Consider the following 13,067-nt stretch of genomic DNA (forward strand, 5'->3'; position numbering starts at 1 on the left):
TAGGGCTGCCTAAGGAACCCAGGAAGGCTGGATTTGACCCCTGAGCTTGAGGTTCCCCAACTTGGCTAGAGTGAGAACATGAAAGAGAACAACCATGGTAACTAATTCATGCCTCTGAATTCCTCACTGTCCTCACACAAGGAAGGGAAGGATGGCTTGATCCAAATAAAAAATGCCCACTTGGTATTAGAGGAGTTTTCCCACTGAAAGTTGGAAAAGAAAATGTGTTTCTGGAAGTCTGCTAAAGTTGCATCAGAACTGATGCCTTGGTAAATGCACCCAGTTGCCACAGGTGTTTCCAAGATGTCTACGAAATCTCTTTCTTTGCCTGGAAAAAGAGAAGCAGGGGATTAAAGCAATGTATAACCTGCCATGATTCTCTGGAGAATGCCTGCTGGGTATATATAACTTGTGTCTCTTGGCGCCTTTTTAAATCTCTCTTCAGCCAGCAGTGGAGGAAATGAGTTTAAGCAGAGGTGTTCTGGACTTCCCCAGAGGTACAACACAAGCTTTGGGCTTACTGGTTTGGTTTTTTCCCCTTTTAACCATGGCAAGCACATTGGTAACCAAATTTGGAAATAAGGCCTTTGGGTTTCTTTCTTCATGCAATGAAAAACGCCCATTTGATGTTACTAGAATATGAAGGAATTCTTTATACCAAAGGTGCTGGCAGATGGGTGACCTTTTTCTGATGACTGGATAATTTGCAGTAAGGTGCTACGAGTCACGTTGCAATTTAGTGAAAGCTTTCTGTTAAATGCTCTGTTCTAGAGTGCACCATCCAATGTGGATTCCTGGAGCCCTCCAAATGCAGAGAATTGTGGGCATGCAGAGGAAGGTGGGGGAAGCGTGGGGGTTAGGATTGCCTCGGTGCCTTGCTTGCCCTCCAAAATATGTAGACAGCTAATTTTGGCATCTCAATGTTTTCTCCTTCCTTGCCAGGAGAGGCTGAGGCACCATCAGGATCCCACAGAGGACAATGCTTCATTTTTTCCTTCTCCAGAATGTTCTGGAGATGTTGGGGGTGATAAAATTGCACCCTGAAAGGATTTTTGACTTGTCTTTTTTCCTAGGATATCAGAGAGGAACAAAACCTGGAAAAATCAATAGCATATTACAATAACAATATGATGATGCAAACAAATCAAAAGCTTAAAGACAGCACAATTAAACCAGGGCAACACTTCAAAATGCATGGCGAAATACATTTTAGCCTGGTGCCAAAATGACAGCAGCAGCAGCAGCACCAATCCAGGGCATTCCAGAGAGTGTGTGGCATCTCAAAACCTCCTTCTGCATCATCCCGGCACAGCAGGTCTCTGCTGGCAACGGCATGCAGAGAAGAGCCGTCTCTTAAGCCCTTGGGACATGGGCAGACTGGTGCAGAGACAGGCACTCTTCCCAGTTTTTGGGTTCCCAGCTGTGAGGGCAGCCCCACATGCATATATTACAATAATCCAGATGGGAAATTACAGAGTGTGGATCACTGTAGCCAGACTCTCCCTGCCCAGGAATGACTTATAGCTAATGGAGCTGCCAAAGTTGCTTAAAGGCACTCTGCCACTGACCTCAAGTGACAGAGCTCAGTCCAGAATATTCGTGCCACTGCACACCTTTTTCATGGGGGTGTACCACCATTTAAAACAGAATATACATCTAATCCTCAGGCATGGACAGTGCCTCCATCTCACCAGGATTCAGCTTCAGTTTGTTGGCCCTGATCCAACCCACTGCCATCTCTGGGCACTCATCCAGCCCCTGAGACGCTGCATCCTGTCAGCATACCAATGGCACATCACACCAACTTCCTGCTTCCCTCCCCCAGCAGCTTCAGAGAGCCACATTGCAGAGTGCCTCCCCTGTGGGCACTGCCCGCACTGCCACACTGGCCCTGCCCCTCCACTTTGCAAATGCCATGGAAGGAAAGCAGCAGGCAGGCCAGGCTCCTTGAAGAAGGCACCCCCACCTTTCCCTCTGAGCCCTCCCCAAGGCAAGAGACCAGTCTCTAGAAAAGCTGCACATCCAATTTCTCTCTTTGGGAGAGGGTCCTTCACGGGAGATAGGTTTGGCAGGAAGCTCACCTGTCCCCCTGCCCGATCTTTCATTCAGGGGGCAACCCCAGGATGAGAGGGGTGACAGGGCAGTCTCTCCTGCAGAGGTCATCTCCAAGGCCACCTCATTCTAGGTGGGAGCATCGCCAGGGAGGCTGGTGACTCTTAGCTCATTGAGGTTCCTCACCCATTGCAGGTTTTCTTTTGAGCTTGATAAGGAGCTATTCAGGGTGTTCCAAGTCAATTTTAGAGCTGGAGGTTAGCACCATGGATAGTTCCCATAAAGTCTTGCTGCAAGAGCCTCACCAGCCTCTCCTGGGTACCACCTACCTTCAGCAACAGGAGCTCTTGTGCCACCTCTGCATTCAGACGCTTGCAGGCATCGGTGGTGAGATGGAGCCATCAGAAAAGCCAGGGAGCCTCACAGAAGCACCGCTCCCATTCTATGCTATGGCACCAACATTTAAGATAGGGCATCACCATCTCTCCTCCCCACACACCACAGTCAGAGACAACGCACACAGAGGAATAGGTAAATTGGCAGAGCTGCACACCTTCTGATGGAAGTCATCCCTTGCAGAGGCCAAGGTTCAGTGCCTAACCCAGGCCTGAACCCAGATCGGAATGTGTCCAGACAACCCACTTCATCCAACAGCAACTGGTGTTCACCACTGCCACTGCTGCCTCCTCAGGAGCCTTGCCTAGAAGTGCTATTGTCCTAATTGCTAAGGTCCAAAGAGGGCTTCTTAAGAAGGGGCCAAAATATACCCCATCCAGGAAAGGAGCTTTAACTACTTCATGGATTCTCCCAGTTATTCTCTTTCACTTACTGTTAAAAGTCAAAATGAGCAAGGTTCTGGGCAGTTGGATGAGTCCTTGTTCACATACTCAGGCTTCACTGAACTATAAAATTAGCTTAAGTGCGTAATGCACACTCCTCCACAGGGACTATGTAAGTAACAGCATCAAGTTCTGCTTAAAAATAAGCTGTTTGACCTGCATAAAACAAAGTGCCTCACAGAAGCACTGTGCCTGACTTGTCCACAAGGGATCCATTGTGATAACCCTAACCCAGCCACAAATGCTCGGGGGGAAAATGGCTTGGGGATGCAATGCTGCCATCATGGCCAAGGTCTGCCACAGGCATCGCCGCCTCATCCTGCCCAGTTCAAAGCCTGCAGGTCCTTGGAGGAGCAGGGAGCTAACTGGCATCTGCCTTGAAGGGGAGGGCTTGGAGGCGCAATTGTGTTGACAGCTTTCTTCCATCTCTTCATCTCACCAAGGCTTCAGCAGGAGTGCCAGATGCTCCAGCTCCCACAAAAGCTAAGGAAACCTTTAAACTTCCCAAGTCTCTGAGGGTGGACCAATTTACCCCTGAGGAGGAGATTAGTCAATCTAAAGGTTGCCAGGAAATTATCTACTCGTGACAGCAGGGTTCCCTCACTCCCAGTTCTGGCTCGTTTACCACCCGCTTAGTAAATAAAATACTAAGCCCTGAATATGAGAACGATATTTTAAGCCAGTGATGTCTAAGGCAGCCCCACAAACTTTTGAACTAGTCCCCATCCCAAGGCAGCCCCGGTGTCAATATTGAAACCCCCAAAGCAACTATTCTGGTGTTCTCCAAAACCACACCCAAGGCCAGCTCGGCCACTCAGGCAGAGAGATGGATCAGCAGCCGTGGACGGAAACAATATGAAAAGAAAGTCGTCAATGTGTTTAAGGATGTGACTGCAAGAGGCCAAGATGAAATTAATGTGGCCTTTTTCCTCCTTCCATCTCCCCCTCCCCTTCAACGAAAGACATTTATGAATTATAAAGATGTTGGGAAATCATCACATCAGCAGATTGCTTAAATTGCTCAGCTCAGGATTGGCACTGGGTATTAGCAAATTTCTCCAGGAACCTTTGAATCATTAAGCAAGAGATCAGAAGTGACATTATGATGATGATTATTATTATTAACAACATTGCTAACTACTGAAAAAGTCTTTCCCAAAGCTGTTGGAATGAGACAGGATTGATTTATATGGAGATTTAAAAATAAAAATGTTAGGCGTATTTTTCTCCAAAATATAATGGATTACTTTCAGAGCTAAACTGGAATATTTGCGTACAGCTGGTATGTTTGGCCTTACTTATATCAAATATATTTATACCCTCAATTGAAATTTATGGGAGTTTAACTGCACATCCCAACTCAAGCAGGTAGCGTTGGCACTTGCACAGCCAAAGACCTACTGTCATTTTTATTGTGCAGGTTTACGAGGAATAGTTTATATTCAGCATGGGGAAGAATGAGATTTCTTTTCCATGTTGGCTCCCCAGTCTGAAATCTTAAGATGTGAAGAACTTGCCCATTATTTTGTACTTATTACCTCATTAAGTGTTTCTGATGAACACTTTATGGGAGCGGCTGTTGGTGAATCATATGACCTTGTTCAGCAAAAATTAGGGTTTGGTTTTACCACTGTTACCCAACTCTAGTGATATGGCAGTATTAGCCCCTGGTGATGTGGCAGAATTAGGGTGAAGCCAGGCTACCCAGAGATCCCTAAATTCAGAGGCTTCCTAAGCAGAGTGGAAGGCATGGCTGAGAAACTTCAGCTCCTCAGTGCCCTCACTCTGCATTTTTGCTGGATGCGTGGGTCCGCCCCCAGAGCCGGATGGATCCGGATGGATTCCTGAAGGCCCTGGGGGAGTTTCCGGCTGACAAGACTGATGCTCCTGTTGAGGCTCTGGTCGAACTGTGGAATGGGGAGATGACCTGGGCTGTTGACACGATCGCTCCTAAGTGTCCTCTCCCGCCGAGCAGAGCCCACTCTTCCCCCTGGTATACACATGAATTGCGGGCGATGAAGCAGGCTGGGAGACGGCTAGAGCATAGGTAGAGGAGATCACGGGATGAATCTGACCGAACACACTTAAGAGCCCATTATCGGGCCTATGCTGTGGCAGTGAGGGCAGCGAAAAAGAAATTCTTCTCCGTTTTCATTGCCTCCTCACAATGCTGTCTGGCGGAGCTTTTTCGAGTGGTGCAAGGCCTGGTTCATCCAGGTCCTAAGAAAGATCTGGTTCCATCCTCGAAGGCCCGCTGTGACGACTTTGCCAAGCATTTCAGGGAGAAAATCGCTCAGATTCGTCACGAGCTAGACTCTACTAGTGACTCAGAAGTTTGTGGGGAGACACCAATGCTGCCGTCTGGTCCAAAATTAATGGATGAATTTCAGTTATTGCGGCCTGATGATGTGGACAAGGTGCTTGGACGAGTACGTCCCATCACCTGCCTATTGGACCCTTGCCTGTCTTGGTTAATAAATAATTCCAAGCACGGGATTGGGATCTGGATCTTGGAAGTGGTTAACGCCTCTCTGAGGGAGAGTCGGGTACCTGCCCCTTTAAAAGAGGCGGTAGTCTGACGGTTCTGAAGAAAGCGTCACTGGATCCAGAGATGGCCACTAATTATAGACCAGTGGCCAACATCCCGTTTCTGGGCAAGGTGTTGGAGCGGGTGGTGGTGGGACAACTCCAAGCTCTCTTGGATGAAACTGATTATCTGGACCCATTTCAGTCCGGCTTCAGACCCGGGTACGGTACTGAATCTGCCTTGGTCACTCTGTACGATTACCTGTGCAGGGAGAAGGACAGGGGGAGTGCGTCCCTGTTGGTTCTTCTGGACCTCTCAGCAGCTTTCGATACCATCGACCATGGTATCCTTCTGGATAGGCTAGCGGGATTGGGGGTCGGAGGCACTGCTTTGCAGTGGTTCCGCTCCTGTCTCAATGACCAATTCCAGAAGGTGGTGCTGGGGGACTATGGCTCTGCACCATGGCAGTTATGCCATGGAGTTCTGCAGGGGTCCATTTTATCCCCCTTGCTATTCAACATCTACATGAAACCGCTGGGAGAGGTCATCAGGAGGTGTGGGCTGCGGAATCATCAGTACGCTGATGATACCCAGCTCTACCTCTCGTTTTCCACCAATCCAGGTGAGGCAGTGGCTGTGCTGAACCAGTGCCTGGCCGAGGTAATGGGCTGGATGAGGGCCAATAAACTGAAGCTCAGTCCAGGCAAGATGGAGGTCCTGTTGGTTGGCGGATCGGGCTTCGGAGAGCGTGAACTGAACCTAGTCCTGAATGGGGTTGCACTCCCTCTTAGGGACAAGGTCCGCAGCTTGGGAGTGCTCCTCGACCCAGAGCTTTCATTGGAAGTTCAGGTGACAGCAGTGGCGAGGAGCGCTTTCCTTCAGCTTCAGCTGATCCTTCAGCTGCGCCCCTACCTGGAGTACGACTGCCTGGCAACAGTGACACACGCATTGGTGACTTCCCGTCTTGACTTCTGTAATGCGCTCTATGTGGGACTACCCTTGAAGACGGTCCGGATACTTCAATTGGTTCAAAATAGAGCTGCCAGGCTGCTGATGGGGACTGGGCATTATGTTCACATGACTCCAGTCCTCCGTCAGCTTCACTGGCTTCCCATTGAAGTCCAGGCCCAATTCAAGGTGTTGGTGATGACCTATAAAGCCCTAAACGGCTTGGGTCCTGGCTACCTGAAGGAGCGCTTACATCCATATATGCCCGCCCGCCCCCTGAGATCTGCAGGAGAGGCCCTTCTCCGGGAACCCTCCATGAAGGAAATTAGGAGGGTAGGTACTCGGAGGAGGGCTTTCTCTGCGGTGGCGCCCAATCTATGGAATGCGCTCCCCAGAGAAGTCTGCCTGGCGCCGTCGTTATTTGTTTTTCGGCACCAGGTGAAGACCTTTTTATTCAAACGTCATTTTAATTGCTAATATTATTTCCTTATTTTATTCTTTGGCCAGGGCGACTTATTTTATATTGTAAATTCGTTTTATATTTTTAATGTATTATATTTTAATGTTTTGTGAGCCGCCCCGAGGCTTCGGCGAATGAGGCGGCATAGAAATTTTCTAAATAAATAAATAAACTTTGTTAGCATGTTGGAGGGTAAGAGGCCGGCGAGGCTGCATGACAGATTGTATCCTGGCCACTCCCTTTTATTGTGCTCCTCCTGAAATGCCCCCCTTTCTGCTCACTCTGAAGTCATATTCCCAACCTCCTGGAACAGGTGTCATGCTGCTTTCTGCTTTCTGCAAGGCAGAGAAAGATGAGGAAGGAGCTTGGTTTCTATCTCTGAGGTCAGAGTGCAGTCTCAGACTTGGGATCTGGGAATCAGAAAAATCCTCTGGCCTCTGAGACATTGTCTGGGGACAAAGGATAGTCTCCTCCAGGGATTAAAACTTATGGCTGGCCCAAGATATTTTGATACCTATGTGAGAAAATCCAAATCACATCCCACCAACCTCGGCAGGCATAATATAGCGCTGATATTTACCTGTAAAGTCCTAAATGGATTGGGGAAGGGAATCTGAAAGACTGCTGCCTCCCATATGAGCCTGCCCATATTTAAGATGCTGTCCTGTGGGCCCCACTACCAAAAGAGGCTAAATGGGTGGGAACCCAGGACAAGGCTTTCCCTAGAGCAGCACCGTATCTGTGCTGCTCCACAAAGGAAGCTATGCTGGCCCCTTCGACGTTCAGCTTTAAGCAAGCTGTTAAAACATTATTGTTCTGTAGGATTTTTTTTTAGCATTTTAAGTGTATTAGCTCTTTGTTGTGTTTGCAAGATTCTCTCTTACTCTTAATTCTGTTACTAGTGATGCATCTGAGTTTTAAAATAGGCTTTAAAGATTTTTTATTATCTTTCTAATTGTGAAGCTTTTAAGAGTTCAGTCCAATGGCTTGTGCTGCTGATAGACTCCTATGCGATTTTGCATCCTGTTCCTCCCACAGAGTGCAAAACCCAGCTGGACGGGCCTCTGAACCAGACTGGGCCACTTACTGTCCGGGAAGGGAACAGGTGCTGGGGAGGCCCTAAGATCCCTTTCCTTTCCCTTTCCTACTCTCTAGTATGCCCCCGTTACAACCTCAACGAGATCACCCCACATCAAAGCAGCCCCAGGGACTCTTACCATCACAGCCGTGAGGAAGCAGCGTAGGGGTCAGGGATCCGATGCTGACTTCCTCCTTTCGAGGTTGTAGCAATGTCTACATCCTTTGGCCCTGGGGATGCTTTCTAGGGACCATAGGATAGTACTTTACATTGTTTTATGTTTTGATAGTAAATCAACTGGACAGTTTCTGTGCTGGCTGAAAGGGGATTCATGTGTGTTCCCATCACTTAATACCATCTTGCCTCCCCAGTCGCTGACAATGTTTGTGTCTGTTGCCTAAGTAGGTGTGCTTTTTATTCTCAGGAGTGCGAGCTGTTTTGCCAAACAAGGGAGGGACACGCACATGACACCAAAAAGGGAAAAACACTAAAAAAGAAGCATGATACGCACATGGGCTGATATGTTTGTATAGAGGTTCTTTGCAATAATTTACAAAGAAATGCATCTAACGTCAGTGGAGGGTGTGCTCTTTGTGCACTTTTCTGCTTGCTGGCCTGGCAGTACCGGTGGATGAGAACTTCCAGGCCCCTGCTGCCACTGCCTTCTCGAGGCTCTTGGTCTTCAAGCTGGACTGAGACTGGGCAAACGGAGGATGGCTCCAAACAGAGAACTGTCCTTGGCAATGGAAAAGCTCCTGGCGCTCCCAGCAGGGAGAGAGTAGACCAGGCAGTAGCTGGGCCTGCATGCGTGGCTTTGGCCAGGGCCAGCCCAACACGCCTCGCTGCCTGCAGCTAGAACAAGGCAGGGCTGGCAGCAGGACGCGTGTGGCACGGCAGAGGCACGGCAGCGAGGCGGGTGGGTCAGCGCACATGGCACAAGGAGCCGCCAGCCGCCAGCAAATCACTCAAGGCGCAGTACTGCAAAAGTTCAGCCAGGGAAAAGATCCCCATGACTCCCAGCAGGGCCAGCCAGGCAAGCAGGCAGCTAAGGTTCAATTCTGGAATGAGCAACGCTAGTTAAAAGATGCCATGTATTCAAAAGCTTGCATACTGAACTTAACTGACAGAAGCTCAAGCGTATTGCCCCACCTATTTTGCAGGATGTGTTGAAACCATGAGAGCAACTGCTCCTGAAATCAAACCAAGGTGGAACTTATTCTGGGTTCTTCATTTCTTTGGACAATAACAGAAATATGGCTCATAAGGAGTCCATTACAGTAGAAAAACCTTTGAAGCTACAAGCTGTCTTTTCAGTCTTCTTTCCACTGCCAGCCACCTGATTTTAGGAATGTTTTAGAAATGCCTGCCAATGCAACAGTGGAAATCATTCTGGTGCTGGGAACCAAAGTTCTAATCTCAGGAAAATGTATTGCTTCATCCAGTTTATTAAGTAATAGCACCTGCTCTTCAATAATATAATAATAATAAAGCAGAGCTTGTTCTTTGAGCATTTTAAACATAATCCCAACAATTTCTCACTTCATAATTTGCCTTCCCATGACTCAGTTTTGGAATATACAGATGATCCATTTGACAAAAGGGATCCTCCAAATTCTGCACGTTCCCAGCTACATGTAAGTGCTCATAGAAGACTCAGGAACATTTAGCCTTGGAGAAAAGCACTCTGTCTTTTTAAGATGGATGCAGTAGGTGCAAGATTTTTTGATTCGATTTTTGTTTTAAAAAGATTGTGTCATACTCTAGGCATTTAAAAGGGAGGTCAAGACACAGGGGTCCAATGGCCTTGATTTCAGTGGATACAAACTCCAGCACACGAGGCATGCCCAGTTTATTTTGCATGCCTCTCAGGGTTTGAGGGCCCCTGGACAACACACTCTTCATGCTGCCCTCCCTTTGGGGAGCCGACCTGCTCACAGCCTTTCCCACTTGCCTGCATTACTCTGCCTCCTCTTTCTCATCACTGCTACCTCTTGCTTGCTTGATAGACAGAGCACCGGCATGGAAGCCAGCAGTGGCATCCGCTAGTGCCCCTCCTTGTGGGCCAGGAGAGAGGCAGGTTGACAAGCAGGTGACAAAAGTAAGGAAGAGGAGCAACTCTGGAGGCCCTTGTCAAGGGACCTCTGCCAGGATGTGGGTCCTCGTCCCGTGACCAACCATGCCTACCTTTGACATTGGTCCTGTTCTCAGGAAATGTCTTGTCCCTTCCCATCACCAGAACTTGTCATCTGGCATTTGTGCAAACTTCCCAGATGGGGATAAGGAAAGCACAAAATATCCTGAATATTGAAAGAAATCACTTGCCATAATGAACTAGTTCTTTAACAACAGCAACGACAACAGCTGATAGTTACTTCTTGGGTGAGAAATGGGTGGAGACTATTACTCATAAAAATGTCAGCATCTGGTTGCATCAGATCAAACAAATTTGACTGGTGCTCTACAGGGGCCAACCAACAGCAGGACAAGATCACGTCCCTCCTATTTCCAGCAAATATATTCAGACACGCGCAGAACTCAGAAGTCGCCAACCAGACTGGTAGCCGTTGCTAGCTTTACCCTCCATGAATCTGTCTAATCCATTTTGAAAGGCACCCAAGCTGAGATTTGCAGTAGGAAATTCCATCATTTAACTATATAGTCATCTCTATCAGTTGAGCCTTCCCATCAGGCAGACTGAAGCAGTCACCTCATGCAACAGGTCCAGGGGGATAGTGGCGGAAGACTGAAGCCATTACTCCTGAGTCCCCTAGCTATTCCCTGGGCTACATGTGCAGGGGGCCCTCCCTGTGCCCCAGAAATTAGCCTGCTGCCCTTGGAGGCAGTTTCCCCTTGCCACTGTGGAAGAGACATTTGATTGTCAGCCTGGTTAGCTTCTGTACATAGCATTTGTCTGTGGTGGTGGGGTGGGGGGGGAGGGATCTTGTTCTTTGTCTCAAGCAGGAAGAGGCCTTGGGTTGGCCATGTGGATCTGGATCTGGGTGTGATCCAAACCATGCCAAAAATAGCAAGAGGAAATGTTGCATTTGAAAGTGGTGAGGGACAAGCTCTCTCCCTTCTGAAATCAATTCTTTGAAAAGCTAGTAAAACCAATGCAGTCACCCTTCAAACAAACAAACATCTGTGCTTCAGGTAGACAGGAGTGTTCGATTTAGTTTGAAGCCCAACTGTTTTTAGAAGGGCAAGCTAAGGATCTCCTTAGTAGGACACTTGAGGCTATCCTGGATTTAAAAGAAAGACTTGCATGGGTTCACATTGGTCAGGCAACAGATTCAGACAGAAAAATGGAGGAAGGTACAAAAAATATTAACGGTCTAGAAGAAAGATGGCTTTGGATCAAGCAAGTCAAAACCACATGCTAATACTAGCTTGCTATACTTGTTTTCTTTGCCAGGACAATCTGTGTGAACTGAATATTATGTAACACAGAATGACGACAGTGGACAAAAGAAGCAAAAATACTGCCAACTATGTGCCCCAGAACCAAAGCAAAGAAATGTCAAAGAAAAGCTTACATCGTCTTGAGAGAAGTATTGCTTGTTTTTTTGGAGACTGTCTCTTCCTTATGTGTCCAGCTCTTTCCCATCTTTCCTTTTCAGAATGAGAGAAAGTGCATTTTGCTTAACAGCTGAGAAACTCAAGTGAAATCGTATCTCACTTTGGATCAGTAGAATCATTCTGAAGCCTCGAGTTTAAATACTTTGGGAGTTCAAAGCTGCCAATCCATTTTTATGTCTTCAGGGAAGGAGAATATAACCCATTTTTTTGAACTCAAGAACCCACGAGACCACTCCAGAGGATTACAGCTTGTCCTTCTTTCACCTCTTTCATCTTCCTTCCTTGCAGTAATGTAAAAGAGCTTCTCCAGAGGTTGCCACAGGAGCCAAGTGGGGGTTTGTTTGTTTTTTTACTGTTCCACTGCAACACATTTGCGCTAGCTGGTGATTTTATTTCGCCCATGAGGATCAGAAGGCTGATCAAAGCAACAGACATGAAGAGTCTATGTAAGTGGATAGAGTGGGCAGGTTGTAACTATACTTGCCTAAATTCACAGAGCTTGTGGTTTGGGATCTTAGGGCCCAACTAAACACGTAACAGAATGGCAGCCGTCCTTGGTTTTTGGAAGACAAAAACCTGTTGAAATGCAATGAGGGATAAGGTTGTGTGCATGTGCTTCATCCTTTACTTCTTTGCTACTCCAAGTCACCAGAAGCAGTGCAGAACCCTGAGGGGGAAATTGGCAGTGGCAAAGAGGTGGGTGAGGAATGATTAAGTGCCCACCCCGCAATCTCTCAGCATCTGCTGTAGACGACTTCTTCCATGCTGCTGCTGCTAAGCCATTTGAAGTTTCATTATACCCATTTACGTACATGTAATGTTTAGGCCATCAGTCCATGTCCCTGCTCTAATGCTACATAATGCATGTGGCGGTGAGGTACTTCAAGGAAATAAAAGCAGCTTCAGATAAATGAGATAGCACTTGATTTTCATATTGCTGCCCAGGACCTCATCAAGTCACTAGTTCTTCCAGCATCTGTCCAATAAAAAAGTTTTTCTGCCTAAAGTTGTTAATCCACCTTCAATTTCATCACAGAACCAGGATCCAAGCCCTGCAGAAAGATCTTTTTCTTTCTCACTTTTCCATTACATAACTTCTAGGTGGAGCTGTGCTATAGCAGAGCAGCTCAAATGCACAAGGAGAAATAGCGCTTTTCTAAAATTTCTGCATTGGAAAGTAACACAAAGGGAAAGCATTCTGAAAAAAACAGAAGTGAAATTGGTGGGGGGGGGGATCAAGGCATCTAAAGAACCAGTAAATATTTATAAGGAACCACAAGTGCACAATAAAACCACCTTGAAGAGAAGCTCTAAATGTCATGTAAGGGAACAGTATTTTGTAGTGAGCCCAGGAACTTGAATAAGTCACTGCTCTAGGGTCTCATAAACTGAGTGTTTTGCTAAACAATGTTGGTATAATTATTTCTCTACTTAGAAAATACATTTCTAAATAGTGGAACAGAATCAACCTGTATCCATCTGCTGCCACCACTGTGTTGTACAAACCTACTTCTGCAGCACCCTATTTTCAAAGTGCTGAGTTAGGATGTGGTGGTCACATTGGTATCTCCAATGGAGCCTATGGCT

Source organism: Varanus komodoensis, unplaced genomic scaffold (genome assembly GCF_004798865.1).
Source record: "Varanus komodoensis strain SLA01 unplaced genomic scaffold, ASM479886v1 scaffold39, whole genome shotgun sequence".
NCBI lineage: Eukaryota > Metazoa > Chordata > Lepidosauria > Squamata > Varanidae > Varanus > Varanus komodoensis.